Source organism: Bidens hawaiensis, unplaced genomic scaffold, assembly GCF_021521415.1.
Source record: "Bidens hawaiensis isolate Kalapana, Puna unplaced genomic scaffold, B.hawaiensis_p1.1 tig00051221_1, whole genome shotgun sequence".
NCBI classification, from domain to species: Eukaryota; Viridiplantae; Streptophyta; class Magnoliopsida; order Asterales; family Asteraceae; genus Bidens; species Bidens hawaiensis.
In genome coordinates this window covers 1-6,334 of record NW_027499162.1, presented here as the reverse complement: position 1 = coordinate 6,334, position 6,334 = coordinate 1, and the positions used below count along the sequence as shown (strand labels likewise).

At 36.3% G+C, this 6,334-nt stretch overlaps 1 pseudogene; it reads right to left on the bottom strand.

Moving 5' to 3' along the window:
• Positions 1 to 2,633: 2,633 nt before the first annotated feature.
• LOC143598888 (protein BRASSINAZOLE-RESISTANT 1-like) lies at positions 2,634 to 4,145 on the bottom strand (annotated as a pseudogene).
• Between the last annotated feature and the right edge of the window lie 2,189 nt (positions 4,146 to 6,334).

Here is a 6,334-nt window from a genome sequence, read left to right as displayed (position 1 = left end):
GGCCCATCACACACAACTTTGGCCCAAGATTCATATCCAGCATCCTAAGGCCAAGATACATCCACTTCAATCATAAACCCAGACATCCAACAGCACTCCACTTAAGCCCAAAGCCAGATTTTAACATGAAAAAAAAAAAGGTTTATTGGATTGTAATAATTCCTATTGACTGATATTGGCCGATAATAATCCCTATTCATTTTATCACCACTGGCGGTCCCAAATTTAAAAAAGTTGGCCCCCAATGGTCCTACGTTAAAAATGACTTAACAACGTTATACAATTTTCCGAATTTCGAACTAATATTTAGGGTTTTTGATCGGAATGAGGATACGAGTCGATTGATGTAAAACTTCATTCGAAACGGTGCTCCAAAACGATGAAACAATGCTTCAATTCGGGTGTTTGAACTTACAGTTAATAAAAATCAAGTCGTCTGGATCACCGTTTCGAGCTAAGTTTTACATCAATCGGATCGTACCATCCTTCCGATCAAAAACCCTAAAACATTAGTTCGAAATTCCGGAAAAAGTATAACGCAGTTATATCATTTTTAACGGCAGACCATTGGGGGCCAACTTTTTTAAATTTGGGACCACCAGTGGTGATAAAATGAATAGGGATTATTATCAGTCAACACCACTCAATAGGGGTTATTAAAATAAAAAAACAACTCAAGAATTCACCAAACGTTAATAACCAATTATGTAGTTGTTTATTAAAATTTACTAATAATAATATCTTATAGACATTATTATTAGTAAATTTTAACTCTGATTTATTTAAGTTTCATACATGTTTTAATTTTAACTATAAGACTTTTATTCAGTCTTTTGTTGTGTTTAAAAGAGGTTATGTTATTAGTATGAACGGTATATCCAACCAAAGTCATGCGTCAAGAAACGAGGTTGTGACAAATTGATTATAAAGATATTAGGTATCATCGAGTATCACCAATGCATACAAGTTTTTATGTGTGTATGTGCATACATGAGTTGTCACACGCCGCCACAAATCGACCAAAGAACAAGCGCGCGACAATATTGGTACATGTTAGTTACGCCAACGGAAATTTAAGTAAAACAACTTGATACTTTTACTCTTTTAGAAATACAACTTGATTTGTAAAAACCTTAACCAAGCATTCCTTTATACATAGTACCAAAAGAAAATCCATAACACATGTCTTGTTTAAAATTTTACAAAAGCCAAAAAAAAAAAAAAACCACCCTACTGCAAGGTTTAAGTGTGTCTAGGAGTCTATGCTTGTTCAACATCCACTTTGCTTTAGCTAAAACCCTGTCTAGGGATGAGCTCGGGATGGTACCGGTACCGACCGGTATTGATCCCGAAAATCTCAATCCCGAAATTCGAAAATAGTTGATACCGGTGCCGAAATGTTCGGTTCAATACCGGTACGGTACCGGTATCAGTTCAGTACCGGTACGATACCGGTATTTCGTAAAAAATTAGGGAAATACCGGTACCGTACCGATACCGAAAACTTAAAACTTGGTACCGATTCGGTATCAACGATACCAAATGATACCGAATTCCGTACCGGTACCAGTACGGTACCGGTACCAATCGGTACCCGTACTGAAAATGCTCATCCCTAACCCTGTCCAACAATCCATCCTTACGGCCACATGAGAAATGCTTAAAAACGAATACATCAACAAAAAGGTGTTTAATTCAGTCAACATATTTAGCATATGCTTGAAGTATGTTTAAATTAATTGTAAAACAAATTGGCCGTTTACCAACGGTAATCTAAATACTTTGTGGTCTAAATGAACAATCTCATTGCCACCTAAGTTTAACACGCACGCCCTATATCTTCAAGAGTTTGAATAGTCTGTTGGCTTTGTCCATCGATGAGGATGGTAAGCGGTATTGAGTTATAATCGAATTCCCATTGGCTGCTGGAAACTCTGTCAATATCGAGATGTGAAACGGCTATCTCGGTCAGAAAAAATAGATAACGGTACACCATGACAAATTACCATCTGATCCACGTATATCCTTGCCAACTTGTTCCTACTAAAGGATTCATTAGTTGGTAGAAATGAGCTGAGTCTCTGTGACGAGTGTAACATTATAAAATAGTGTTTATATGTATCTAAACTGAGAATGTTAATTGCTGATAAACACCACCGACTTATACCGATACATGGTATCCATTAAACACATACTTTGTTGATGATACGCAAGCAAATGGTGATTCAGGAGAGTTATCAACAAATTATTTGATTTTTAGAAGGCAATAACATTCACAGAGAGGTGACTTTTTTTAAATTATAAATTTTCTTGTCTACGGTTTCTATTTATTTATAATCGAGTGTTCCTGATTTATGAAACTCATATAACTATCATGGCCTATATATGCTATATATACTTGCGTCACAGTATAACAAAAACAAAACACAGCAAGTGTATCACACGAGTCTTTAAAACTAGTCATCATAGTACGTTACAAATCATAAATACTAGACGCAAAATGACACAAAATTATAATCTTAACTTCCGATGACTATTCTAACAACCAACAAAAGATTTGCTCCAGATTTCTAATGACAATCAATCACCCAATCAATTCTTGAATCTCTGAATAATGTCAGACGTTCTCTTGATCATAAATCAATAAACTGCTCGTTTGAGAATGGAAACTCGGGTCAACCCGTGGTTAGTCTTGGGTCAGCTAGCAGCTTTCCCACTCCCGAGTGTGAGCTCCAAATCATCTGCACAAACTTCATGTATCCTCTCACCTTCCCACGCTTTCACCGTACTGCTTTCAAACTCAAATTCAGAACCCGGCCCGTTTTGCACCATCAACCCGTTTTGGAAAAACGGTTGCTGGCTCGCAGGTTTCACAAGGTTAAACGTCGGTGAAGCCGGTGCAGCTGATGCAGCCATGGTCTGGAAACTAACCCACCGCACCGAGTCCACCGTCGAAGCATCCGACTCGTCACATTCGGGAATGGTCGCAGGCGGAACACGGTGACGACGAGTCGGGCTCGAAGGGGCAGATGCAGCAAAAACCGGGTGGCGAAAAGACTGCAACGCAGTCGTTGATAGCATTTCCCAATTGGGCTTTCGCTTTGTCCCGCGAGCAGTTGGGGACGATAGAGGCGGGGTTACAGGGGCACTGTTCGAAATTCGCAAAGGCGGTAATGAAGACAAGTTACATAGGTAAGGAAGAATGTACGACGAATGGGCAGGCGGGTTTGGGTTTTCGCAACGGGTCGGGCTCGGGAACGATGATGATGTCGGGCTAGCGTGGTATGACGGGGCCGGGCTCAGGAAAGCCGACGACATTGGGCTGGGCTGGATTGAAGAACAAGTACTTCTGTTGGCTGATATTACTTGTATTTCATTTGGAGGTGGTTTGCATCCCTGTAAGAAAACATAATATAATAATTTAATTAGGCATTTTATTAATAAGATTATATTAGGGGTATGCGTGGTGCGGTTTAGGTTTTTAGAGTTTTGAAACTATTCGGTTTTGGTTTTTTCGGTGTTCGTTTTGGTTTCCAGTCGGTTTCGGGTTTTGCTATTTGAACTTGAAAATTTTAGGCCGAAAAGAAAGTTTGCCGAAAATAATAAATTTAGGTATAAATAATTTTGTCAATTGGTAACTAATTTATACATGTTATTATACATTTGACCAAAAATATTTGAGTTACATATTTATTAAAATCTTATAAATTACTTCAAATAAAAACTATAAAAGTTAAAATCTAGAAATTCGGTCCAATTCGGTTTTTGGGTTTGGATTTTTCGGGTCGCATCAGTTTATTCATTTGCTTGCACACCCCTAGATTCGATACCTCAATTAAACATTTCTTACCCTAATTTGAAGTATTGTAACAGATCTAGCAGAAACCCTAAATTGGAAAGACAATCTAATGAAATTAAAATAATTAAATAATTAACCTTAGGATAAGTGGTACCATCTTCTTCAACAACCCAGCCAGCTTCAGCACAGAGTGCTTTAAGAACCTCGTTGTTATCACAGTGTTTAGGTAATCTATAATTGCCCTGAGATCGGAGTCCGGCGTAGCTCGCCGTCTTCTCTCCCGTCGTTTGTTGTTCTCTCTCTCCTTCCACGACGGAAGCCGTCCGGTTGTAGTACCGCCGGTCATTATATAATTGCTCCGGCGAGTTCGCTGTTCACTTTTGCGTGTGGTACTTTTATTATTATTATTATTATTATTATTATTATTATTATTATTATTATTATTGTGGATTCACGAGGGGTGGGGCTAGTTTTGGATCTAATTGGTCTCTCCGTCTATATTAAGTTGTCAGTAATGAACTTTTTTAAATTGCATTTGTAACCCAAGTTTCTGTCTTGGTTTTAAATTTGGCCTCTCGTGTTTATCAAATTACAATAGAAGTGGTTAATGGTGAATTTGGTAAGCCTTGTATGGTTTAATGAGATTGGTTATTGAAAGTATGTAAATGTAAGAATATGTCCTTAAGTCTAGGTTAACAGCCAAAGTTTTATAAGCACTCTAACTATTGGATTTATGTTCAGATTTAGTTGTGGTTAGATATTTTAAATTGTTTTTCTATTTACAGAGACAATTTGTTAAATACCTGTCTGTAGAGTGTTTAAAATCTTTCTAAACATATATAGATATATTTGCATCCCATTTTCTAGTTAATCAAATGTTTTATCTTTAGTTTATATAATTGGATTATTACTTGAACGATAAACATTTTGGTCTTTTAGGTCTTTCACGGATGATAATTTATATTCAAATCAGTTAATCACAAAACCTAATTTTATGTAGACAAGTATGAACAAAAATCAATGAAACAACCCCTAATTGCTTTATTATTTAGACCTTTCACACCATTTCAGAGCAATGAATTAAAGATTTGTATATAACATGAAAAAAAAAACTAAACTACTTTATGGGGTTATATAAACCAGTCTAACTGTTACAAATATAATAAAATAAAAAATACAAGCCATATAGAATGTAGGGATCATATTCAAATGTTTCATGCTTTGTTTAACAATACATTTATATATAATTTAGGCATTATTAAAAAAAACATCTATTAATTGTACAACGATAATCATGTAATTAAAAAATTAGTTAAATAACTGATAATAGGTTAACATATCTTTTTAATAAAAGTTCAAAAGTAATATTAAGATGATATTACAAACCGGCTACGATGAACGCTCAGGTTAGTGTTAAAGGCTATATTGCATTTTCATTGTCATTTGGTTCATACTCATGTCTCTTAAATCTCTACATAATATATTCCTTTGCATAGTCTTTTTTAGGACTTAAGAATATACAGATTATCTTTTGTGCCTAAATTGCAAACATAGTGATTCTCTAAGGACCTTTTAGTGCAAAAATCATAATGGATATCCCTTTAAGGCGCTTACTGAGGAAGGTGCTGACGTGGACATGTTATGGTTGAACTGAACAGCATCACGTGTGGACAAAGGAATGGGTTAAAACTGAGTGGGGACCACCACAGACACATCACAAGCTTCTTACGTGAGGTGGGTCCCGTTTTCGACAAGAGCACGTGCATCAGAGCTGTAACACGAATGGAGTCATCGTACGAAGGACACTTTGTCTGACAATAACAACTTTGAAAGGAATTATTAAATAATAAATGGTCACTAAAGAAAAATAATCATAATCAGGAAAATTAACAAAGAAGTTATCCAGCGTAGGGGCGGACCTGTTTAGAAGGGGGTAGCCTCTGCCTCTCAAATTTTCGTCGTTAGTATCGATTTTTATATGTTTTGTGTGGTTTTCATATTTCGTTAATTTGAAAAATTAATGTTACACCTGTTTGTTTAAAGCTGAAACTAATTAAAACCTAATCAAATTTTAGCTCAAACCAAATAAAATAATTGTTTGGTGTTCCCTGATGCTTGGACGCTTGATTTATGCCAGATATCAACATTTAACAAAATAAAGTTTCATTTAGCCGCTACTTCCACGCCACACTGCCCCGACCCCCTACTGCCCTCCTCCGATCGTCGAACCTCCATGCTGCAACTGGGTAGCCGACAGTCGATGCTCCTTCAGTCCCTCTTTCACATATTGAATTCTACCTTTTCAATTTAGGTAATTCTACTACTTCCATTAAAATTTCAATTTTTTATTTGTTTATACAAATTGTTAATTTGAAATTGTTTACGGGCAATTAAATGATTTTTTTTTAACAACAAACTTCTTTCAATTTTTGTTGTCTACGGTACTTTAACCCAAGACCCCCCCCCCCTCCCAAACACATGTTTTTTAAAGACTTTGTCTTTGTCAATGAACCGCCACCCCATTGGTAGCAATTG